General features: G+C 56.3%; 1 protein-coding gene across 5 annotated transcripts in view; it reads right to left on the reverse strand.

Annotated features, from left to right (window-relative positions):
- ZNF423 (zinc finger protein 423) overlaps positions 1 to 25,609 on the reverse strand; it is a 319,304-nt gene that overhangs the window by 140,108 nt on the left and 153,587 nt on the right. Inside the window, exon 1 of one of the 5 annotated variants that reach the window (XM_008517005.2) lies at positions 18,953 to 19,133. The exons of 3 other annotated variants lie outside the window; for them this stretch is intronic. The gene's annotated coding sequence lies outside the window, so the exon portion shown is untranslated. Of the gene's footprint in view, positions 1 to 17,851; positions 18,037 to 18,952; positions 19,134 to 25,609 lie in introns of those variants that run through there. One more of the 5 variants, XM_070611824.1, reaches the window with a different exon arrangement.

Raw genomic sequence — 25,609 nt, forward strand, 5'->3', positions numbered from 1 at the left:
TCACGCTGACGGTCAGACACCACGCACGGGCAGCATTACAGCCCGCGGCCCTGCAGACGTGCAGAAAGGGAAGTGGTGCAGACACAGGCGAAGGCAATCTCAAAGTCCCCTTCAACATGAACATTCCAGAACTCAGGGAGAAGGTGGGCTCAGGGAGGTCCAGCTCAATCAGCTACCTCTCCATTTCCAAATAAACGTTTCCATAGGTTTTACTACGTGCCCTGTGCTCTTCTGAGAGCTCTACATGTGTTCACTCATTCAACCCTCTCAACAACGCAAGAAACAGGTACTGTTATTATTATTTCCATTTACAGGGGAGAAAACTGAGGCACAGAGAGGCTGAGTAACTTGCCCAGTGCCACACAGCTAGCAGGCAGTTGAGCCAGGATTCCACCCCAGTAAGCCTGGTTCTGAGGCGGTGCTTTCCCTCACAATTTTCCCTGCTTCTCTCCTCTGGAAGGGGGCGCTGTCACATGAGAAGATCAAGTAGGAAACACACTGACTAACACCAGCCGCGTCTTAGCCCCCTACCCCGAGAATGACTATAAGAAATATAACAACGTGAGGAGAAAAACCACTTTCAAAAACGGAGACTAAAGTCATTTAAAAATGACTAATCCTGCAAAAAGGCCTGGTAGGAAATGGGTTATATGAGGCTTTTGCTGCCTGCTGCAGGAAGAGAACCAAAACAAGCATAAAAGGGGAGAAATTTCTATAAAAATTCAATCAAGTAGAAAAAAGAACATTAACTGGGCTTCAGAAGACGTCAGTGGCAGAAGGCGCGGGGTGGATCCGGCTCACGCGGCCACATGTGGCGACTCCAGCAGGCCGGTGCTGCGGCCACCGAACACAGCCTCACTCGCACCTTGTCCGGGAGAGCCAAGTGGCCGCCGCCCAGAATGGCTGGGAGCCTCAGCCCCACACTCCTCCTGTCACAGAGAACCAAGGTCAGGGCTGCGAGGAGGTGCCTGGAAAAAGAAGGGAGAGTGATGAGCTCGCAGGCCCACAGGAACAAACCGAAAGCTCCAGGCCCTGCAGCAAGAGGCACAGGCTGAGGGGGAAGTGAGCCTCCCATCACCAGAGCTATGCAAGGGAATAAACAGCTCTGGAAAGAACTCTGGAGGGTTTCCTGCAGTGGATGGGAAGGCAAAAAGAGCTGATGCCAGGCAGCTCCAGGATTCTAGGACATTCCTGGGCTGGGCAGCTCCATTCGCATGAATGAAAATGACTGATATTCCAGACTGTGACAGAAGGCGGACTTGGAACTCGCAAGGCCCCTGAGGGAGACGTGCTGGGGGCAGAGGCAGAGCGCGGGACAGAGGGTCCATAGGAGACCCAGGCCTCGGCTGCCTCCACTGTTACATGGGAAGGTGAAGCGCTGGTCTCCAAGGTTCCTTCCAGAAGAATCCGTCCTGCGTAATGACGTTTCGGTCACACATGCGATGGGGGGCCCATACAGTCAGAACCACAGAGCCCAGGTGTGTAGGGGGTTGTACCACCCAGGTTTGTGTCAGGCACCCTGTGATGTTTGTACAACGACAAAATAGCCCAACGACACGTTTCTCAGAACGTGTCCCATCTTCAAGCCACGCATGACTGTGTAAAGGCCATTTTGTACAATATTCCAACCATCCAGATTGTCTTTGTGATAGCCACAAAAAGCCCTGACAATTCTTCACAAAGCCCCAAAAGGTCTCCATGTCACTCAGAATCTCCTTGGGAGAACGAACACTGCCAAGCAGACAGGTTCCCCACAGGACGAAGCTCCATGGTGCTCCAGGCAGAGCCGTCCCTGCCCCCATCAGGAGCTCCAGGAATGGGAATTGAGAAACGGGACCCCAGACTCAGGATCCATTTACACCAATCCCATACGATACAGAAGATTCAGAGAGAGACAGGAACCTCCAGGTTGGGAAACCCGCAGTGGTTGCCCACAGCATTATATTCAGAAGGATTCTAAGGCCGTATCTGGGCTCAGAAGACATGCGTGCTGAAATCAATTGGTGATGTCTGCCATGAGCAGAGGAGTGTATGAGTGGAATGTTCAAAGGGCACCGAGCAAACTGGAGGAAGAGGTCTCATGACTCCCAGTGCTAGAGAAGAAGCCTTTAACCATCAGCTTTCCTCCTCCAAGAAAGGGGCTGTCCATCCTCCCTGAAAGGGAGGCCTTGGGGCAGGGTCAAGCAGACAAGAGGACGCGGAAGACGCTGTGGAGCTGCACTGTGGTCCAGAGAAGGGTCTCTAGCCAGAGAGAAGGCCAGCTCCACCCTGGCTGATGGTGAGGCCGCCCAAAGTGGGCACAGAGCGGCCTGGGCACCCTGGGATTGCAGACCCATGCTCCCCAGAGCCCGAGGTGACAAGAGCTGGGAGACACGAGTGCACTCAGGGCACATGCGGACTGCGCCTCCCACAGAGGCAGCCAGAACCTACACAGGGGGCTTCCCAGACGAAGTGGCAAGAGGCAGCTCAGGGGGTATCCAGGTATATTCCCAACCTCTTCTCAGGAAACTTCAAAGCTTGACCCATCCGTGTCTCCGCACCCCTGGAAGCCTGGTGCAGTGGAGAGAATATGGATCTGGGGGAGCCCTGGTCCCCAAAGGCAGCCATTGCTGGGGGGACCTCCCCTTCTGCCATTGCCTCTGTGACACGGGTGGGCTGGGCAACTCTGAGACCCCTTCCTAGGGCTGCTTCCAGCAAGCTGTGATGGGAGCTTCCCTGAGAGGCCCCAAGCGCCCCTCACAGCAAACCCCAGCCAAAGGGGGGGCCTGGACCCCACGGGATGAAGGCCCAGCAGGAGACGGGGCCACCAGGCCAGAGCTCCCAGGCTGGGTGGGGCATCCTCACTGTCTCAGCGCCCACCAGGGACTCGCCCCACAGAGGCAGAACCCAGTCTCAAACTAGGCCGGGGCCGGGGGTTGAGGACACAGACATGAAGGGGACAGAGTGTCTGCCCCGTTCCTTGCCTCCCACCAGGTGCCAAAGATGGCCATCCGTCCCAGAATACTCTCAACTCAATTATATCCACACATCAATCAGTACCAGTGTGGAGGGGTGGGGAAGTCAACAGGCCATCACTCATCTCATTTCACAGAGGGGGAAACTGAGGCCACACAGCAAGGAGCAGACAGATCTAGGACTAAATTCGTAAAAGCCACGGTAGTTACTGTTTCTGGGTCATTTTCTATAAGCCAGGTCCTTGCCAGCATTTTCTCACTTGATTTTCAAAACATCACTATGTGGTGGTGCTGTTACCACCCGCTTCTTTCTAACTGTGCACACTGAGGCTCCAAGAGGGAAAGCAACTTTCTAGGCACACAGAGCTAGCAAGTGGCAGATGCCCCTCCAGCACTCACTAACCACTGCACTAAACTGCCTCACCAGGCCCTGAGTGCCAGTTCAGGGCTCGTCCCACTGCAGAAGCTGCTCCCTCTTTCTTGAGGCCCAGCATGTACCAGCGCAGCATCAGGCCCTATGGCTCGAGGATAGCCACGAAGGGGTCCCACACTCCACAATCCCACCTGCCCCCAAGGCAAAGTCACATCAGGACGTGGGCAAAGTCAGCGGTGGATTACCAGGGCAGGCTGGCTCTGAGGCCAGGCACCGAGGGATGGAGCTGGCCTGTTTCCTCCCTGGACGGTGGACAGAGCAGGCTGCTTCAATAGCCCCCACAGAACCAAACTGGGAGGTTGTGTAGGCAGAATAATGACCACCGCCACCCCAGGAATGTCCGTGTCTTAATCCCCAAAACCTATGAATACATTACGTGTCATGGCAAAGGGGAATTAAGGGTGCTAAGGAGCTGACCCTACAATAAAGAGATTATCCTGAATTACCTGGGTGGGCCAAATGTAATCACAAGGGTTGTTAGCATAGAAGAGGGAAGCAAAAGAGGAGGTCCCAGTGACACACTTGCCGGCTTTGAAGATGGAAGGGGCCACAAGCCAAGGAACGCAGGCAGCACCTACACACTGGAAAGGCTGGAAACAGAGCTCCAGAGCCCAGAGCCTGCAGACGGGAACTCGGCCACACCAACATCTCCACATCGGCACAGGGACATTGGCGCCAGACTTCCGACCCACAGGACTGGAAGATGATCATGTTTTGTTGTTTTAAGCCACTAAGTTCATGGTAATTTGTCACAGCAGCAATAGGAAACTAATACAGAGAGGTTGGTTCCAGGAGTGGGGCGCTGCTCCAACAAATACCTGAAAGTGTGGAAGTGGCTTTGGAATTGGGCAGTGGGCAGTGGCTAGAAGAATTTTTAGGAGTATGATTGAAAAAGCCTATATTGCCTTAAAAAGATTGTTCACGGGGCTGGCCCAGTGGTGTAGTGGTCAAGTTCACATACTCTGCTTTGGTGGCGCAGGGTTCACGGGTTCGGATCCCTGGTGCAGACCTACACATCGTTCATCAGGCCATGCTGTGGTGGCATCCCACATACAAAATAGAGGAAGATTGGCACAGATGTTAGCTCAGGGCCAGTCTTCCTCAGCAAAAAGAGGAAGATTGGCAACTGATGTTAGCTCAGGGCTAATCTTCCTCACCAAAAAAGAAAAAGATTGTTCATAGAAATATGGACGTTAATGACTCTCTTAGTAACGTCTCAAAAGGAAGTCAAGAGCACAAAGGAGGAAGCCTAAATCACTATAGAAAATACCTAAATCACCATGACCAGACTGTTAAGAGAAATATAGTTGTTAAAGGCACTGATGGTGAGGGCAGAAGGAAATGAGGAACATGACACTGGAAGCTGGAAGAAAGGGATCCTTATGATGCAGAGGCAGAGAGCTTAGTGGAACTGTGTCCTACAGTTACGTGGGAAGCAGACCCTGTAACAGGTAAAAACGGATATTTAGCCGACATTTCCAAGCAAAATGTTGAAGGCCCGGCCTGGTTTCTTCCACTGCGTACAGTAGAGAGGAAAGAGAGGGATTGACAAGAGAGCTGTGAAACAAAAAGGAAGCAGGAACTGATGACTTTGGAAATCCTCAGCCTGCCCAGGTTGCAAAAGACACTATAATTAAGAGATTCGCCATCAGGACAGCATGCTCTAGGGAAAAGGCTGAGGGTGTAACTGTGCGTTTCACTCATATCTCAGAAAAATCAAAAAGTCAGAGTATCCAGTCATGCAAAAGACTCTTTGCAAAGACTAAGGGTGTGACTCACAGATCCCCCAGATCAAACCAGAGAGCACCCAGGATATCTGGGAGCACGGCCCCAGAGCCATCTCAGAGGAGCCCCAAAGCAGCGATAGAATTATCTCTTATCTACTGAAGTAGGTCCCCATGACATACACAGGAGACCCACAAGGCTCTTGAAAACTTCATACCAGCAGAAATACTGCCAGCTCGGACCAAAAGGGACAGAGAGAGTACAGGTGAAAGAAGGCTGTTGGACCCTACGTGCTACAGGCAGGAAACAGGCTGATAAAACTACTCAGCTGCAAATAGGTACTACCTTTCATTATAAAAAAAAAAAAAAAAATATGACTCAGAGGGTGGACCCTCAAGCCCAGAAGGCAAAGCCACACCCAGAGGGTAGAATTTTGAGCCCAGAGCATGGAACCATGAGCCATAGAGGACGGGACTATTATTGGACTGGGTTCAGATTCTGGCACTGTACAACCATTGGCAAGCACATCCCTCTTTGTGCTTTCATTTTTCCAGCTCTCAAGAGAATGGATCAGATGAACTGGTCTCTAAGAGCCTTTGTAGCTCTAAGAGTCTGTGATCAATTAGTGATGTCTGCCTTGGGTACGGGAAGGAGGAATGGCAGCAGCAGGCATCCCAGTTCTCTGCTATCTTCTAGTTTAGGTATTTTTTCACTCAGCACATATTTGTTGAGCCTGCTGTATATGCCCGGTCCTCTGAGGGGTGCAGAAAGTACCCAGCATTCTTAGTTTTCTATGCTCCTCTCAGTCTCTCTGTCCATTAGCCTCTGTCTAAAGTTTGGACTCTAAACCAATGCTTTGCCACTTTGAAGCACTTTGAAAGAAAAAACAAAAAGCCCCTTTCACCATGGCAGTTGTCAGTGCTACATCCAGATATCTGGTTCTCCCAAAGGGACAGATAAGGGTGGCCCCGGGGAAATCAGGAGTCCACCCTGGGAAGGAAGGGGATGAGGACGCTGAGGGTCTTTCTGAGGTAGGCCAAGGAGCCCCATGGAGGCTACCAGAAGCTGACGTGGCTCCACCTGAAAGCTCAAATTAGAATTATGCTATTAGCAAAAATGACAGCAGCTCACATTCACCCTCCCCTCCTCCAGGGAGCTCAGAGTGCCTTTGCTGATATGATCTCATCGTCCCCAGTGAGGCCACAGCAAGGGAAAGCAGGGATCATTCTTTCAGTTTAGCGATAAAACGCTGGCGGGTTGGGGGCTCGGGGGTCATGGGCAGCTTGGGGGTGGAGACTGGCATGCAGAGGTCAGTGGCCCACAACTGAGAGGAGGAAGAAGGCATTCTTGCCTTAGGGGCTGCTTCTCCAGCCAGCCTGGTGGGCAAGGAGCAGACCCTCTCCTCTGCCCTGCCTCAAAGGGGCACTTGGTATGAGCCTCTGAGGACCCACAGGCCTCCCCACAGACTGAAGGCCAGGCCAGGCCAGGTATGGCTTTCTCCAGCGGGCTCCGGGGGCTGCTGAAATGCCATCCAACAGCAAACAGTCGCCACCAAGGCCCTTGATAAACGTTCCAGGGAGCCAAACTGTCAGCCTGAGCTTACAGACACTCAGTCACCTGCAGCGAGACGCCAGCCACCGGGAGAGCACGCGGGCTTGCTTAGATAGCTGCTACTCATTAGCTGTGTGACCGTGGGCAAGTTACTGCACCTCTCTGAGCCCTCATTTTCTCACCCATAGGATGGGGATGACAAGAGTGTCTGCCTCAGAAAATGGGTAACGCATCTATGCTGCTAAGTGTTCAGCAAACGTTGGCTAAAGAGCATGGAGGTGGGTGCCAGTGTGACTCACACCGTCATTAAGTGCCTGTCCTCTCATCCCTAGGGCATTTGAAACACTACACAGCTCTCTCACACCCCCTGTCCCATTCGAGCTGGAGCAACTCCGTCCGGGTGCGAGGGCGGTGGTGGTGATGGTGGCAGCTACTCCCACATTATGAGTATGCAGGGGGCCACACACCGGGAACCCTGGGACGGAGCCCCACCTTGCACGCCGTCAGGGTCCCTCTCTCACACTCGAGGAGCTGGCTTTACGCCGACCGTTGCGTGGCCACCCCACAGGTGAGGAAACAGAACAGAGAGGTTAGGTCACATCCCACTATCACAAAGCAGGTGGTAAGTGGAAACGCTGGGGGTTCGGACTCCCCGCTGGGGACCTTTGCCAGCTGGACTGAGAGAAATGACCTGAGCATCGGGCCGCACATCAGCACAGCCGTCCCCCCTCCGGACGGGCGGGGGCCGTCCAGTTACCAGTTAGTTTGTAAAAATGCCAACATTGAGAAATCAGAAACTCTCCAAGTTTTTTAAAAACCCACATTCTCTGTAGGCCTCTCTTGAGGGAGACCTGGTGGCCGCGGCTCTGCGTGGGGCACGTCCAGGACGACCCTCTGCTCACTCCCCAGCCGCCTGCCCCGCGGCCCCTCCCGCACGTGGTGTCCCGGCCCCGGCGCCCTGGTGTTTGCTCAGTGGCTGAGGCCGGCAGTTGGCCTTAGACTCCCAGCTCCACCAAGTAATTAACCTGCCTCAGTTTCCCCACCTGTAAAGCGGGGATAATAATAGTCAGAACTATAGATTTGCTGTGCAGACGAAATAAGTGACTATTTATAAGATGTTACATGTGAGGAGTGCTCTGCAGTGTATAAAACAGAAATAGCCACTGGCGCCCGGCTCCCGGCTCCACATAAGGTCCCAGGGCGGAGAGAGAGGGAGAGGCAGGCAGCAGCCAGGCGGTTTGAACGGACGTGAGCGTGAGGGGTCCCATTTCACTGAGTTCTGATTAACAACCACGAGGGTCTACGTTACGGACCAACAGGGACCCCAGGCAGGAGATGGTCTCGAAGCGAAGGCCCCAGGCCCCGTCATTTTCAACCCCAGGACGCAGAGAGGAGAGGAGCCTTCAGGAGCCCGCACGCGCCCCTCTCGTCAGACAGGTGGAGAAACGAAGGCGCCAGCAGCCTTGCTAGGGCTCGGACTTGGGGCTCCAGGCTGGTGGTGGAGGGGGTGGGGGCTGCGACCTGACTCCCAGATGCGCCCACGCCCGCACCCAGTGGGGCTGCGGTCCCTAAAGGCCCCTGGGACCGCAGGACAGGACAGAGGGAGGCCGTGCCTTTCCCCTTGGAGACTCTGACCTCACAGAGCACACATCCTGCCCGGCTGCTCCATCCCTTAGACAAATTTACTTAGCACTGATATTGAAAATGCAATTGAGCTTGAGTTTTATTGCAGAAATTAAACAGACCAGGAAAAAAAAGAGCCAGCCCTGGCCAATTCACCGGAGAGCTGGCTCTGCTCAAACTGATAAAGCAGAGCGTCCCGGTCAGCTGCTGCCAGGGCGGATGGCCCCAGTCTGCCCCGAGGAGACACTCGCCAAAGATGGGGTGCTCGCAGCTGGCAGAGGTGCTCTGGAAGCTTCTCCCACCAGCCCCTGGCCGGGCGTCCCTCACAGCCCAACACAGCCTGCCGCCTCCCACCGCCGCGGGTGAGGAGAGAGCCCGTGAAGCCACCCCCACGGGCTTGCACCAAACAGCACTGCCAAGGCCAAAGCAAAGGGCTCTACTCCACTCGAGAGGAAGCAAAACGCTTTCGGGGTCGAATCACTGTTTTTCTTTACTCCCTTTGGAGATCGGCAGAGCCCACATTCGGCCGCGCGCGGACCTGGGACTGGAAACAGCTGCGCTCTAATTACATGTAAAGTGCACCAAAACATTCCTTTTATCACAGACTGGAAATCTGTTAGCATCTGTCTCTCCTTTGTTTCTTCCACAAGATACAAGCTTGTTTCTACATTTTTCTCACCTGTAGCGGTGATTAAAATTCATTATAAATGAAAGGAGTGAACAGAGAAACAAGTTCCTCTGTGTACCGGTCTAAACTCAAATTAGAAACAGCTGTTTGCTAATTCATGCAGCGATGTTTTGTCGTGCTCTGTGAATCAGTAATAACTCACCCTATTGCTGCAGAAATTTTTGGAGAATCCATATATTTAACTCACTCTCCAGGCAGGATGGCGGCGGCACCCCAGGCCCACCTTCGGGCAGGCGCAGGAGACCTGGGTTCCACCCTCGAGGATGTCCACCGCCGCCCGACAGAGGACCCCAAACTCAGAGGTGCCCTGCGCACCCCCCCCAGACACCGGCCCTGGCAGGACCAGAAGGAAACCCCAAAACAGTCTCCTCGTCTCCTCCCCTCCCCCGGAACCACCAAAAAAAAAAAAAAACCAACTCTGATTAAACGCAAACTGCACACATCCTCCAGCCGCCGGAGGGAACAGCAAAATTAAAAGTCTAATTGGTACCCGGAACAATTTAAAACTATTAAGTGTAGGTGAAGCTCCTCTGTAAGAAAATAATCCTTTGACTGGGATTAAGCTCGTTTGGATAGCAGTCTTCCCTTCCCTACGTTCTGGAGCAGAAGTCAGAGCAGTCTGGGAGTCCTGGAAGCTTCTGAGAAGTGCTTGGCCTCCCCTCTGCCGACTTCAGGAAAGCAGCATGTGGCATCCAGAGGCACACCCCCGTCGGAGGCTTTGAAAGGAAGTGGATGTTCTTCTTTCTTTCTGGGGAGAGGTGAGCAACACGTCTGGAAGCCCGTACTGCCACATGGCACACCAAACCTGCTCTGTCCTGGCTAACACGCACCTGTCCTTTAAGACACTGCCTCCAGGAAGCCTTCCCTGACTCTGCCTGCCACTGTCAGCGCCTCTTCTCAATCTTGGGGAGCTGCCATCAGCCTACTTCTCACCCTGAATTGTGGTTCTTGGTATCACTATTTTTGAGATCTTGGAGCTCCCTTGTGTCCCCTGCGTGCCTTCAGATCATGGTGACACTGGGCCACTTTTTGAACTTCAGACTGCCATCACCTCCCAGCCCCACCCTACAGCCACCAACCACAGAGCCCTGTGTGTGCGGCACGCATGGTGCCAAGCTCTTCGAGGCCTTTCCTCCTTAAATCCTCACCTCTGTCCATGTGGTACCACCACTATTTCCCCATTTCACAGATCAGACACCTGAGGCCCAGAGAGGGCACGGGCCCTGAGTTGCACAGCAATTAGTTGAGGGAGTCTGGAATGACTCCATATTTCTCCAGAAAGCCATCAAACCGCCCACTGTTAACAGAGAGCATGCCTCGCCGGGCCCAGCCTCTGAGCCCTTGTTCAGGCCACGGTGCTCACCAGCGGTGCCCCTCCACTGATCTCTTCCACCCAAACCCAACCCGTTCCTCAGGGTGCAGCTCCTCCCACCTCCCAGGGCATTCTGCAGAGCTGGGAGTCCGGCCCTCATTCGGTGGCGTCGGGCTGGGCCTGGGAGACGGCAGTCGGATGCACCGGGTCTGCAGGCGCAGGCCACAGCTGTGCCCACCTGCAGGGCTCTGGGGAAGGCAGAGGGTGGCAGAGGGCTTCCTCCCGGGCAGCATCAGGAAAGGGTGAGCCCGAAGGAGGGGCCATGCTGGGAGGCAGGGACACTCAAATGGGCTCAGAGGAAGGCCAAGCCTCTCCACTGACCGGCATTGCCCAAACATGGGAGCTGCCCACGGTTAGAAGCCATGATGAGATGAGGGGGCAGCCAAGATGGCGTCTGATAACAGTGACACACAAAGTGGGAAGGTTAGTGCCCTCTGATGCCCTTCTCAGCCTTCTCATCAGGCGAGAGCGCCTCCAGGAGGCCTGCGTCTGTCGCTCGTCTCCAGCATCCCACAGAGGGAACGGACCCCAGGCTCGGCCCCTGCAGAGCACAGCGGCTTTGGGCTGGGGCAACATGAGAGCGGGGCTTCCTTTGGGTTTGTTTTTAAATTACTTCTAAGGTTACTGTCTACTTACAGCAAATAATACTGATTTTTCCATTTGCAGAATTAAGTAAATGAATGAATTTAAGTACGAAAAGAGAACTGACTTAAAAATACCAGGGAATCGCAGCACCAGTTGTGCTCAAACGTTGCAGAAAGCATGGCAGGGGTACAGGCGGCCAAGCCTGGGACACCGGAGTGGAAGCGAGCGCGGACGCCTCCATCACACAGTCACTCGCAGATTTGCCCCTGAAATTATTTTTCTCCCCCAAACCCACACGGCTTTCCCTGCAGTGCATATGTGACCGAAGCCCTGAATGTGAAATGGGTGAACGAGGCAGCCCAGGTGGGATTCCTGGCCATCTGATCCAGGGCAAGTCTCCTTCCTGCCACCACCCCCCGTTAGCTGGGGACCCGAATCAAAGGTCTTCCGACTTCCAACCCCACGTCCCATCCAGACAGCGAAGCCTCCTGACGTCAGACTAAGCAGAACCTGATGGGGTAAGGTGCGGGTCATCAAACTCCAGCCCCCGTTCTCGCCCCATAATGCCCACTTCTGGGAGTTTTCTGAGGCTCTGCACGGGCACAAACAGCCAGGCTGAGCCCCAGGTCCTGGCTCAGTCTCACCAACCCAGGTGTGTCCCAGCCCCAACCCCTGTGACAGCCACATCCACACCCAGGGAGTCAGGTCCCAGGGACCCTGGGGGATGTTGCAGCAAGCCCAGCCCCAGCACCTCCAGGAGCAGATGCGAGAGAAGATGCTACAGCTGGAGAATACCTGTCCTGTGAGCTTGCTGCCACACCGGGCCCTGCCTCAGTCGCCTCGCCCCCCGCCCCAGGCCTTGCCCCCAGTCTTCAGAGGCCACCACTCAGCTCTCTGAGCTCACAGCAACCTGGGCAGGTGTGAGGGGGAGGTCATCCACAGGGTATCCGGGTGGGGCCTGAGCCAAGTTCAGGAGGTCTCCACAGCTCAGTGCTAGAGAGAGGCCCCGGGAGCTGCCACCCTCCCCTCCAGGTCTGGCTGGCTCCAGGCAGAATGCAGCACAGCCCGCGGGTCTGGCCCAGGGCCTCTCCCAGCAGCTGAACCAGCACGGGACCAGCAGCTTGGTTCTGAGACCCAATAGCTGCGTAACCTTGGGAAAACCCTCGGCCCCTGGGCGCTCCTCGCCTCATCTGCAGAATGTAGCTGGTATACGTGCCTTTCCTGATGGAGGTACGGACAGAGAAGCGCTCAGTGAGGTACAATGAGCAAGTGAATGAATAGAAGACCAAATTCATATTGTAATTTTCATCAACCGCAGTGTCAGAGAAAACAAACAGTGCATCCCACCTAGAACTCTGAGTGTTGAGCAGACATGGAAAAATGACTCACCCGTAGATTCTTTTTACCCTATAGGTACACATGTGCACATGACATGTGGGTCATAAATGACAATCATTATGTGCTGACACTGGAGTGTTTGCTCCAGGTCACACACGTTGTCTCATTTAACAGTCACAACAGGCTGACGAGTTATAATTACCAGCCCCATTTTGCAGATGAGAAAACTGAGGCTTACAAAGGTTGATTAACATGTCTGCGGTCTTACAGGTCAGAAAGGACGGAGCTAGGTTTTGACTATGGCTCATCTGACCTCTTAACCCCTATGACCACCTGTGACCTGTGCTCTTAACCACCCTGGGACGTGTGTGTGAATCACCACATCTGAGGGAAGAAAACGAGTGGTGACACGGGCTCAGGAGCAAGAACACCTCCCGCCACAGAGCCAGCTTCACTGAGAGCCCAGGCTGGATGCTCCCCGAGAACCCTCGGGGGGCGTCTGCACTGGACCCGTGCTTCTCAGGCTGGGGGTCAGACTTCCAGGGACGAGGCTGGCACTGTCCGAGTTCAAAGTGCAGATGTGCTGCTTTTCGGCTCTGTCAAAGCTGTCCGCAGCCCGGCTTGGGGTCAGCCCGCAGCACCTGCAAGACTGAGGAGCCTCACCTCTGCGGACTGAGGCACACCCCGAAAACACTGCTCTCTGCACCAGCAACGTGCAGGCGCCCGCTCAGCAACTCAGCGAGGCGGTCACCAGCTCGGTCCCATCTTACAGAAGAGGACACTGAAGGATGGGGGCTAAGGGGCTTCTGCGCAGGCGCTTTAGGCACGTACAGCCCTGAAGGCAGGGAGCCCCCACCAAGATGGCCCTCATCCGAAGGGGGACTGGGGCCCGTGAGCTCCTTCAGAGCCCTTCCTGGGGCGTCCTGCACATGCACCGAGGTCCCCGCAGAGTCAAGCCCACGTCCACAGCCGTGACCTGGACACTCCACCCCTGTGGACCTTTCCCCTTCCCTGCCCCACTCCCCGTGCCCCCACTCCTGCTCCCTGGGACCACCTCCCCATCATGTAACCTGGACCCGAGTCCCGGCCTCAGGCTCTGTGTTGCGGAAGGCCATCCGCGACACTTACCTGCATGGTGGCGCCAGATTCAGCGGCCCTCCACCTCCACAGCCCGCTCTGTGCCCCTGGCCAGGATTTCTCATGCTTGAGTCACTGAGAGGACACCTTCAAGGCCTGTGCTCTATTTATTTACTTACTTTTAATTACTATTACTCATCTTTGTCCTTTCACCTGCCTTAGGCCTAGCAATGCTACCTACCTTAGCATAATAATCCTGATTAGTAACCTTGATGAAATTATGAATATTATTTTGCAACGTCCATTAAAATAAATGCATAATTACAAACAAAAAAAAATGTACGAACCACCTAAAATTGGGCTGCATCTTCCTAAAAGTGGCTCAGGTCTCCCCCGGTGGAGCCCCCTGCCCCCGCCTACATCTGCACAGGACTGCAGCTCTCAGTGTGTCCCTCCCTCCCCTCCAGGCTGTGAGGGGGGGTGGCCCGCCTTTGTGGCCACCGAGTGCACAGCGCAGTGCCTGGCCAGAGACGGGCAGGGGAGAAGAGGTGCGCTGGGCCCTGCGGGGGTGCCCTAGGATTCTCCTGATGGCTGGCGCCAGCCACACAGGCACTCTGCAGGTCCCACTCACCCTTTATACTCGTCCAAATCTACAACTCAGCAGAGAAAATCTCAATTTTCCCTAGATTTTGATGTTTCAGACTCCAGAAAAATTGCCATCATGGGCCTTGTTGCCGAGCTGTTGAGCGCCAATGACTGAAGGCCGCCCCGGCCCCGGCTGTGTGGGAGGAGATGAAGCCCACTTGTCAGGCCCGGGAAAGGCTCCGGAGGGCACGGGGAGCAGCCAGGGAGGCGGCCATCTGGTCCAGGACCACAGTGGGAAGGAGGAGCCCCACGTTGTTGCGCTGGCAGGTCAGGTCACCCCCTGGAGGCGGCCGTGGCACTCCCCTGACTCCATTTCCAAGTGTGGGACAGGGCCAGTGAAGTTGCAGACAGCACCACTGGGGCGTGTAGTCCCCTGGCCCCTTCTTAGCATCACTGACCCTTCTCTAGGTGCCTCTACACCACCGCTGCCCCCCCCTCTGCTTTCTCAGCCTGAATGGCCACCACCTCCTTACACCCTCCTCTCGCCCTCACTGTGCCCACTCTCAGAAACAGACTTGAAAACCGTCAGCATAAACCACACTCACTGAGCACTTCCTATATGCCACGCCAATTTTTAATTTATTTACTTACTTACTTCTATTATTAGTCATAGACGTTTCAGTTCCATTAATGCATTTAAACCACACATAATTTTTTCACTAGACACATTTTACAGATGAGGAAGCTGAGGCTCAGACAACTGAAACAGATCTTTGGGACTGCCTGGCCAGCGAACCACTCCTTGTGCATATGGGGACACCAAGGTCCTTGAGGTCTGAGGGACGGACCTGCCCCAAAGCCGAATGCAGCAGAGCCAAGAGGATCTGGCTGCCTGACTCTCCATGTCAGGACATGTCCGCATCCTTGGATTTACGGGAGCCGCCCCCACACGCCCCAGAGGAGGCTGAGTCACTGACACAGGGCAGAGGGGTGCACTGAGAGCCCAGCCCTGATGGAAAGTGGTCCATCACCCAGGATCCTGCACACGACATATCCCCCCGTGCACGCCGGAGGCCTGCCCCCAGCGGCATCTGGGAAGGGGGACACTGGCCCCAGCCCAGTTCAGGGGAACAGCATCCCTGATGGTGGTGCTTGGTCCACAGCCTGCCAGGGGCCACTGTCCGAGACAGGGCTGGTTACCAGCTCATCTCAGCGTGGGGCACACAGTAGGCCCTCCACATTTGCTGAATATTCCGTGAGTGACTGAGTCGACAAATGAGGGTTTCAGCCAGGTCACGAGGGGGCCAAGCACAGGGCTGCGAGTGAGCTGGTCTTCCTAACCCTTCCCTTCGGCGTCGCATCCGCCAGCGCCTCACCTGTCCCTGTTCACCTTCTCCCAAGAATGGGACTCAGGTTTCCCCACAGGTACTCTTGGCTTAGAACTGTCTGGAGAAAACTCTGAGAAGCCCCGAATTTCTGGATCCCTAGGAGCCCACGTGAGGTGCCTGGTAATAACAATCTGCTTCATGTCTAAATAAACAAACGAATGGACGAAAGGGTGCATTTCAAGTCTTGGCCTAGAGGAAGCGCCTGGCGACACTGTGGCATGAATCAATGAATGACTGGATGGATGGATAGGTGAGATGTTGAAGTTCCAGGGCTTGGTCTAAAGAAGGCACTTTCTAACTATGGTATGAATGAATACCCGAAGGAGAGAATGAATGAATGAATGACAAAGCTAATCACAAAGAAGGCGCCTGGAGCCACTCGAGGAGGCCTCCGTCAGCTGGAGGCCCAGCGGTGGGCAGAGTGGCAGCTCTGGCTGGAAGCTGGGGAGTTAATGAGCTTGACCACCACTTGACCACCTGGGCCCAGAGGAGCCACCATGCAGAGCCTGTCCACGGTCACCGAGCTCCCGAGGGTGTCCGTGCTTTAAATGCAATTACTCCAGTCTTCAGCGCGGCCCCCATTTGTCATTCTTTTACTTGAAAGAAGCTCTGGGAGCCCGGGAGGGAGCACAGGGGTGTGTGTATATGGCAGGACAAGGGCACAGGGACAGAGACTCAGCTCCCCGCCTCAGCCCGATTCCCTGGGGAAATGACATTAAAACAAAGGAGACCCCGGGAGGGGAGTGGAGGGAAGGGGGACGGGGGTGCGTGGGCTGGGGGAGCTTCCATTTTCTCAGACCAGAGCAGAACAAATGGATAGAAGTAGGAAGGAAGAAGCTGAGATTCCCTGCTCCCAAAGGCGCAGACTCAGCAATGTGATCTGGGTGGGACGGGGCTTTGCATTTTTTTCTGGTAAAACCCCTCAAGTGGATGCTTCTCTCCACACAACACAGTGTGTGTGTCTGCACGTGTACACATGTGCATGTGTGTCTTCCTCGCCAGGGACTTCCCTGCTAACTACCCAACACCTGTGAACAAGCGCGCCCTCCTGCTGGGAACACACAGCCAAGCAGGCCCCTTGTAAGCTTTTCTGGGAGAAGGTCAGGCCAGCCAAGCACCAACGGCGCCGCCCTTCCTGGCACCACTGCCCTGGATCTCTCCTGCCCTGCCTAAGGGCCAACAGTAAAAAGTGACCACTTCCCGTTCATCCTGGGGAGTCCCCACACTCATTCACCCACCCATTCTCCAAGCACCTACTGAGCGCTTCCTGAGCACCTACTCCGTGCCGGGCTCCCTCCCAGTGCTGGGGCCTGAAGCCCTGCCATGGAGCCTGTGCTCCAGGGGCGTCAGGATCACGTCCAGGGAGGCCCCAGGGCCAGAGAGCCTGGTTTCACACCCTGGCTCCACCAGTGACCCGCCACGTGACCTTGACACGTCACTGAACTCTGCAAGCCTCACCAGGGAAAACCAGGCAGGGCACTCGTCCCCCGCCTCTGGTTGGGGGAGGACTGAACCGGGTAACCCAGGTGAAGCACCTGGCCCAGCGCCAGGCACACGGGAGACGCTCAGTGACACATCCCTGTGTGTCTCTGCTACGTCAGTGGCAACAAGAGAGGAACGCCTGGTTCACCGCAGGGTTCCCCCCAACTCCAGTTCACCCTGCCCAGGAGCAGCCTCAGATTTCCACGTCCTTGCACCATTCCCGGGTCTAGATAGGAGCTGCTAATGTGCCGTGACAGAAAGCTGAGCCCGCGATCCTAGCACTGAGCCCAGCAGAGAACCAAACACAGAAGGACCCTCGAGGGGACCCAATCCACCCCCACCCGGTCCTTAAATCCCCTCTGCCACAGAGTGCGGTCCCTTCCAGTGATGGGAGTGTGTTCCCCTCCAAGCTTCCTTAGCAATAAGAAATGCTGTCATCATCGGCACTAAGGGAGGACCTGCAGACCCCCTCTTAGAGACAGGAGCAATAGGGTCCCTGGACTCCCACATCCTCCAAGACGAGGGAGAAACAGTCACCTGTTACAAGGCAGCCTTTTTTTAACGACATTGCCATTTACACTCATTTATTCCTTCAACAAATATTACCAAGCGCCTACTCTGCCAGCGCTATTCCGGGCTCTGGGGAGAGGGTAGTGAGCATAACAAATCCTTGCCCTCAGAGAGCCTACAGCAATGAGAGGAGACACACCCAGGCAATACATCTGTCTGTCATAAGTCAGGCAGAGCAGGAGAAGGGCGGAGAGGGAAGGGATGGGGGTTGCTACTCTGCACAGGTGACAAGGTGACCTTGGAGCAGAGACCTGGAGCAGGCCAAGGCGGAATCTGGAGGAAAAGCATTCCAGGCAGGGGAACTAGCAGGTGCAAATTCCCTGAGGCTGGAGCACGCAGCTTTGGGTACTTTCCAAATCTCCATTTTCCGAGATGCCAACGTGATGCTCAGAGAGAAGGCACCTGTCCTGTCTCCAGGGATCACAGGCCAAGTTGCTCGTTCCCACAGGGACCAAGAATCCAACCCCAGCATCAACTCACTGTGTGACCTGACGCTGGTCTCTCAACCTCTCTGGTCTTGGTTTCGGCAACAGCTAATCGGGGCTGAGCATCCTCCAAGCAAGCACTGCCAGGAGAGGGAGGCCCCTGGGGTCCTCCACAGCCTGCCGCTCTGTGCAAGACGCACCCACCATTCCTCCCTACCCCATCGCGCCATTCTCGCGCCTGCGCCAGCAACGCCACACAGGATTGGTACTCCTGCCAAAATAGCTATTAACCCAGTAGCCAATAATAACACGCTATCCTATCAATTTGCTTCTGAAACCCGTGTAATCACAGAGCCCAAGTTTGCCATCTCGGTAGCTTGGTTACAACATAAACAGAAAGAAACTCACCAGTTCCCTCCCAAGGAGAACAAGTGGCTGGCCACGAGAAATGCCACTTACTACCAAGTGTGCCCTGGGAGGCCCCACGGAGTCCATCAGGATTCACGGCCTGGCAACTAACAGTCCAGAGGCCTGTCCCAGTGTCCTCTCGGCATGTCACCTCTGTGACAGGGGAGGAGACCGATCCCTGGAGGGAACGGCTCAGGGCCACCCTGGCTTTGTGGGTGGCAAGGCCAGACCCAGAAACCGGCACTCCAGCACCCTCCCAGACACTGGCCAGAAACCACAGTGTAGGAAGTGGACAGACAGAGGTGTGGGAGGCGGTGGGAGCCAGCCCCCTAGGGGCCAGCAAGCGCTCAGGGTCACACCAGCCCAAAGGGCACACCGACCATCATTAGGGATGCGAGCCAGGCCTCTTCACAGGAGACCGGGGGACCAGGAGGCCACAGTGGCGGCACTGAGAGAAGGGTAGTGGAAGCAGGGAGAGCAGCACCAGACCCAGAAATGAGGGTGCTGGCCGCCACCCTCTCGCTGCGGGCTCTGACCACATCTGACGCCCGGCCGCCGGTGCCTCCTAGCCCCTCACTTCTCCTCTCCCACTCCAGGAAAACAGTTTCCTTCCTTCTGGAATGGATTCCACTCTGAGCAAACATTCCGCTTCCCAACGAGCCAGGAGCCTCTAATGGGACTCTGGGCGTTCCTGTGCAGACACCAGCCTGTTCTGTTCACTCTCCCCTCCAGCCCCACCCCCGCTTACCTCTCCCCCTGCTCACCAGGGCGCCCCAGGACTAGGTGGTGGATGACTTTGTTCCCGGCACCCAGCAGCGGGGCAAGCGAGGGCCAGAGAGGCGCTTCTCCCTGCCCCACTGGTGACCTCAGCCCCAGGACGCATCCCCACCCTCGGCCTCAGCCGGGAGAGGAAGGGCCAAGAGTGAGCTGCTCCCGGCGGCGCTTGGCGGAGACTCCGGCTAATGGGGAGAGGAAGGGCCTCAGGAGGGGGAGACAGAGGAGGCCAAAGGCTCGGCCACTCGGCCAGATGTTGACCCAGTTGAGGGCCCCAGGGGCGCCCGGGGAGTTCTGACTCCCCTCCGGCTCTGGGATTTTTGCAGAGATGGGGGGCTGGGGCAGCTGCCGCTCCAGTGCTTGTCGCTGAGGTTGGGGTTAAAGGAGGAACACGGAGAGACAGGGGCTGCCAGGACAGGGTGGGGGACAGCCCCTCTGAGGCCCCTGGGTGGGGTGGGTGGGGTGCTGTCTGTGGGAAGGAGCTCTCAGCAGACAGAAGCCAGGCCTCAGAAACTGGCTAGGCCACGGCACTGCACAGCTCCAGGACAAGCCCACTGCCCACTAAAAGGTACCCAACCTGAGCGAAAGGGGGCATTAAAAATGAGAGAGCAGGGAGGGGACCGGGCAGCATGGGCAAGATCAGGGGCGGTTGACTGCAAGCACCCCATCCCTCCTTTCTTGTGCTCTGAGCGCCTTCAGTGTGTAGGCACACCATCCTCCCAGGGCCCGCTCACCCACAGCGCTGAGAGAAGCCAACTCTGGCACCATCCCCCTCCTCCCCTCCCCGGCCGGCCGGGTCAGCCGTCCAGCAGAGCCGGGCCTCAGCTGCACTGTGAGCCTGGGATCGGGGTCCCGCTGGGCTGGGCAGGCGTGAGTCCCCTGCTCCCACGATGTTCATTTTTGGAGACTTGGCCCTCGACACTGCGTCCTCACCCCACAGCAGTGAGGACAGAGACCCGGGGTGAGGAGACGGCCCAGGGACACATGACTACAGGTGACACTTCGAGGTTGGCAGGACCCAGGGTGCTGACACCAAGAGCTTGGTGTGTGGTGGAGTTCAGGAAGTGTAGACGTCATCCACCCATTCAGTCCTTCTCTCGCTCATTCATCCGGTTATTGGATGGATGTTGGTGACGTGCTCAGCAGCCACCAGGCACTCTGGTGCGGGGGGTACCAAGGGGACAACACAGGGGTGGTTCTTGTCCTGCGAAGCTCAGAGCCTCGTGAGGGAGACAGACGTTTGCATGCTGTGACATCTGCTACAACTGGAGAAGTCCAGGGGGCTGTGGAGAACAGGGGTGGCGTGGGCCAAGAGGCTTCCCAGAAAAAGCACCCTCCACGTTGAGAGCAGCAGGATGGATAAGAATTCACCAAGGAAAGGAAGCAGGGACGGAAACAGGGCTCCCAGCAGCAGCAGCAGCAGCACGTGCAAAGGCCTGGAGGCGAGGCTGAAGGCTCAGCCCGTTCCCATCAATTCGCATCTGGCTCATCACCCTCAGCCCGACTCCAGCAGCTCCGCCCCAGCTCGGGGAGGCCCCATTGGCACCTCGAGGTTAAGCTCATATTCAAGCCCCTTCTTTCCCAGCTGAAGTTCTTGTTAAAAATGTTTTTATATGTTTATTTTTTAGGGGGGATGGGAAGAGAAAAGGGAGACCTGAAGGTCTTCTTCTCTTCAGAAAAAAAATAAATAAATACAGCCTCGAGAAAAGGGCATGGAAAGGTCTCTGCATCTGTAACCACTGAACAAATTAAAATTAGCTCATTTAATCAGCTCCTAATGGCCTGGCTGTCCCGAGTGGGCCCCGCAACACAGCAAACTTCACAGCAGAAACGCGCAGGCCAACGTCAGTTTATCCTACAACAAAGGGATTTTCTAAACAGCGTGATCAAAACGCAGCAAAGGCCGCAGAGAGCTGGGGGGACAGAACGCGGCCCCCAGATCCTGTTGGGCCCCCACCTCCCAGCTTCGTCCCTTTGAACGGAATTGTTCTCTTGGCTTTTGTTCTAATTATCTAAACATGTCTGTAACTCTGTTCTACAAAGAGAGTTTTAATCAGAGAGGCAGTAACTCGAGCCCCATCCTCCGTTCCTGGGCCTGCCCCACACCTCAGCACCTCCCCATCACCACCAGCCTCCAACACACACCCACATCCAGACACACACAGCAGTGACACACACACAATTCTATACACAGTCACGTTACACACACAGCCACATACGCCGCACCCGGGCACACAATACACACAGCTCTCCCGTTTCTAACAGCTGGAGGTGGGGGAGGCCCCCTGGGAGGGCCGCTGTGCGCACACCTGAGGCCCAGGCTGGTAGCGAGGACTCATTTCCCTGGAGAAGTTTCTCCACGCAACTTGCCACCTGGGCTAAGCCATTAGGGAAATTGAGGAGGGGGAGTCAAAGGCCAAGGAAGGGGGGCAGAGGGCCAAGGGAGAAAAGGGGAGAGGGGCCCAGAGGCCTGGTGAGCTGGGGCTAGTGGCCACTCTCAGGCCTGGCGGGGAGGCCAGAAGGCCGGCCCACTGCCAAAGCTGACCTCCCCATCCCGCCCCGCAGCCTCCACGCCAGTCGACCTGCAGCCAGGGGCTCCGCCCAGAGCTGGGACACAGCCAGGCTGGGCTCGAGTCTTGGCTCCCCCACTCACTAGCTCTCAGCCTTCACCTCTTCCTCCAGTCGGCCCCTCGTGGCACCGCTGTGCTGCCCCCGGGAGGGAGTGTCAGCCAGTGGCCAGGCACAGGACGCCCTGCAGAACGTCCGCCGCCTGGCCCTGACACTGCAGGCACCATGGGAGTGCAGGCCCAAGAGGACGGCCGGACAGCGGGCTAGCGACACAACCTGTCATTTCATAGCTTCCAATTTCTTACCCAATCCTAATCCCATGCGTGGGGAAAGGGGACTAAGTAAATCAAACAAAACAAACCAGGTGTAAGGAGCCACCAGCCAGGACCACGGGGGCCTCTGGCAGCCTGCTGCCCCAAGTCCGAAATTTACAGCAACGCCCTAGGTAAATACAATTGTTACCCCCACCTTACAGAACAGGAAACTGAGGCTCAGGGAGCAGAGGAGCCTGGGCCCGTGTCCCTGGCTGGCGGGCGACGGAGCCAGCACGCAGTCTGCTTGGCTCAAAGTCGCATGCTCGTGCCCTGCCCGGCCGCTGCCTCCCTACCAAGTTTCTACTTGGCCTGGAGTCTGCAAGCCGCAGCCTCCCTCTAAAAAGACCCCCAGGAGAAACGGGAGGGACCCCACCTGAGGGGCCTTTCCAGCACACAGGGCCTGAAGCTGCCCCACCTCCCAGAACTGCGAGAGCCTCAGACCACCCCACCCGGACCCAGGAGGGCAGCCCCCTCCCACACGGCAGCTCACCCCATGCCAGAGAGGGGGTCAGCAAGGACCCTTGCCCATTTCACAGACTTGAAAACTGAGGCCCAGAAATGGTGGGGGTGGGAGATTCAAGCTGCCACAGCTCGGGGGCTGGCTCCCAAAGGGAACTGAGTCCGCCAGTCTTGAGTCCACCCAGCTCGGGACTCCTACCCTCCCCGCCCTGCCCTCGCCAAGCAGCTCCTTCTGTAACCTGTTAGACAGGCAGAACATCTGGCCCCCAGGGAGCATTCAGAAAAGGGGCCTGGGCACCGGTTCTACCCAGTAGGTCCCACTGGGTTGGTGGTGGCTGTGACCCCTTCTCCATTTAACTGGCAGGGCCCAGGCTGACCTCCTGGCACCCCTGGAGGCCTGCCAAGACACAGTCAGGTGGCAAGAGACTCAGAGCCACCTGAGGCAGCCTCAGCATGGGCAGCAGGACCCAGGGAAGCAGCTCCTTTGCCAGCTCACCAATGCCCACAGATCCCACATCCTGCATGCTCCCCCAGCCATGTCCCCAACAAGCACCAGGAGGGAAAAGAGTGGGCAGAGGAGGTCAAGCACATGACCTGGGGTTGAATCTTGGCTCTGCCACATAAATGCTGTGTGACCTGGGGAAAGTGACTTCCCCTTTCTGAACCACAAACTTCAACTATAAAATGACCCCTCCTCAACTTGAGGATTGAAGGAAATGATGTCTAGAAAGTGTTTAGCTCAGTGCCTGCCCCAACCCCCAAATGGTGGCCCTTAGTAAGCACAGGGAATGGGGTAGGCAAAGCAAAGAAGGGTCTCAAATCTGCCTCATCATCTACACAGGCTTCCCAAGAGGCCCAGGCCATCACACCCACTGGGCAGGACACGAGTGCCCTGTCACCCCCAGAGACTCCCCTCAGGCTCAACTCCCCTCAGCTGCTCCTGAACCAAGCCCAGCTGACGGGGCGGCCCAGGGCACGCGGCCGGGCCAGGCTGCCCCAGGTGAGCACAGACCCCTCCTTACAGGGTCTGCCCCCAGGAAGCAGGAGTTGGACCCAGAAGCCCCTCAGAGAGCCCCGACTTCACTCTTACTATAAGGATTCCGAAGAGAGTCACAGGGAAAAAACAGTTGGCAGTACTGCTCCCCAGCACCATGTCACCCCCTACACAGAAGCCCTGCTGGGCCTCTTTCTGCTCCTAGGCCATGAGGTCCTGCATAAGTCTGGCTCTCGCTCTGAGCCTCAGTTCCCACTCTTCGGGCTCTGCTTGCCCCACAGGGCTGCCGTGATGGTCAGAGGAGAGTAACGCAGTGAAGATGCTCAGTACACTGCCAAGCACCATGGCCACAGGTGGGATTACCAGGGACCACTGGGACAGGAAGGGGAGGAACAGCCAAGGGAAAGCACCACCTGCCCGTTCCCCTACATCTGGGCAGCGGCCACAGAGGGGAAGAGGCTCACGCCAGGGCTGGACACTCCCTCCAGGGCCCCAGGATGCAGGTGGTGGCTGCTGCAGCCAGGCAGCGGCCTCCATCTTTGCCGACTTGGAGAGCCATGGCCACCTGACACAGCACACAGTAGGTGTTGTCAGCTGGCTGATGTCAGTGTCTTGCCACCCTCGACCCTCAAGCAACCTGCTTCTGCAGGAGGCCAGTGCAGACGCCCACGGTCACAGCCAAAGGAAAATGTGGCTCCTCGCAGAAAGTGGACGGCATCCAGGCTTGTCCAAGCTCAGGTGGCGGCCTGGCGAGGCAGGATGGAAGGGGGACTCTCCCGCCTCACGGGCCACCAGGGGTGGCCCCTAACTGCCTACCTCTGCCAGGAGAGGGGCTCAGCCGCGGGGACTACCCGGTGCCAAGGAGCAGGGCACAAGTGGTCCAGGGGCCTCTGCTCTAGTCCCTGCTCACCTCCGCCCCTGTGCCGCCTCCAACCAGGGTCCACCCCTACCTGAGACTCAGTTTCCCCAAATACTCCAGCCTGCTCTGCCCCAAAAGCTGTGAAGCCAGAATGACTGAGCACGCTGCCTCACTGCGTGGAGAGGTGCGGCTACAATTAACCTGAAGCGGGGATTTTCTTAAGTGCTGGGTTTTACAACCCAAACAGAAGAGATAAAGCGCAGCTAGCTGACAACGCTGGCCTGAGGCAAGGCATTTAAAGCATCTTTTTGGGGGGCTCTCTGAAAGGCTAGTGTGGTGTGACTGGAACCGCGCCCGGAGGACGTGAGCAGAAGAACTCCCGCGAGAACTGGCCAGTTCCCTTAGGGAGTCAGGTCAGGCGCACACAGCTCCAAAGAGATGCCTTCCCAGGGACTAAAAAATAAACATATCAATAAAGACAGGTTCACCTCGAGTTTCCTAAGTGCCTTCCTTCCCGGCAGATGTGACTCCACACCCCACAGTCCCTTTGGAAGGTGGTGTCAGAGCCAACAGGATTCCCACAACTAGGAAGGCCGAGCGTTCCTCGTTAGCTGTGCCTGGCTGCCCAGGGGGTGCAGGAGAAATCGTGTCAGCATGCACCAGGCAGCGGGCCTCCACACGAGGATGACTGCCCCTGGGAGAGACGGAAGGACAGTGAGTGAAGGGGGTCCCCATCTGGCCCCGTTCTTGCAAGGGGCTACAGGCCTGGCAGCAGCCACCTCTGAAACGGAGGCAAACCACGGGCATCGGATCTGGCGGCCGACCCTTGGGGCCGGGCCAGGCATTGGACCTTCCGCCACACCCCAAGCACAAATCAACCTGCTATGAGGCGTCCCACCTCCTGCCAAGGAGGAATGGCATGAGTGTCTGTGCACGCGTGCACAAGTGCCAGGACGGCTTAAAGGCAAAGGAAAGGCCTCGCTCTGCGCGGCTGAGAAGGAGAGGGAGAAAGGCAAGGCCGGGGGCAGGCGATGCTGCTCAGCTCGGTGGCGTCCACTGACGTCTACTGAGCACTGTTCTGTGTGACGCCTTGCATGTGCCAGTCCACACCCCCCACCCAAAACCTCGAAGCCTGATGTGTTCCAGAATTCACATTTTTTCAGGTTCTAGAAAGGTAATACAGTGCATTCCTGAGTATTTAAGAATACCTCAGAAGCAATCAAGCATATTGATATTTCTGCAGCAACACACAGAGACAGTCACCAACGTGAATTAAATAAAGACTATAAATAGCTTCGCATCAGCCAGGTCAAATTTTGCTGCCAAATGAGTTACCAAAAACCTTTCAGGGTTCAGGCTTTCTAGAATTGAGAATTATGAATAAGGGAACACGAACCTATATTATCCCTTTACTCTTCCCTGTGACCCTCTGGGGGA

This window comes from Equus przewalskii, chromosome 3 (genome assembly GCF_037783145.1).
Source record: "Equus przewalskii isolate Varuska chromosome 3, EquPr2, whole genome shotgun sequence".
In the NCBI taxonomy this organism is placed as follows: Eukaryota; Metazoa; Chordata; class Mammalia; order Perissodactyla; family Equidae; genus Equus; species Equus przewalskii.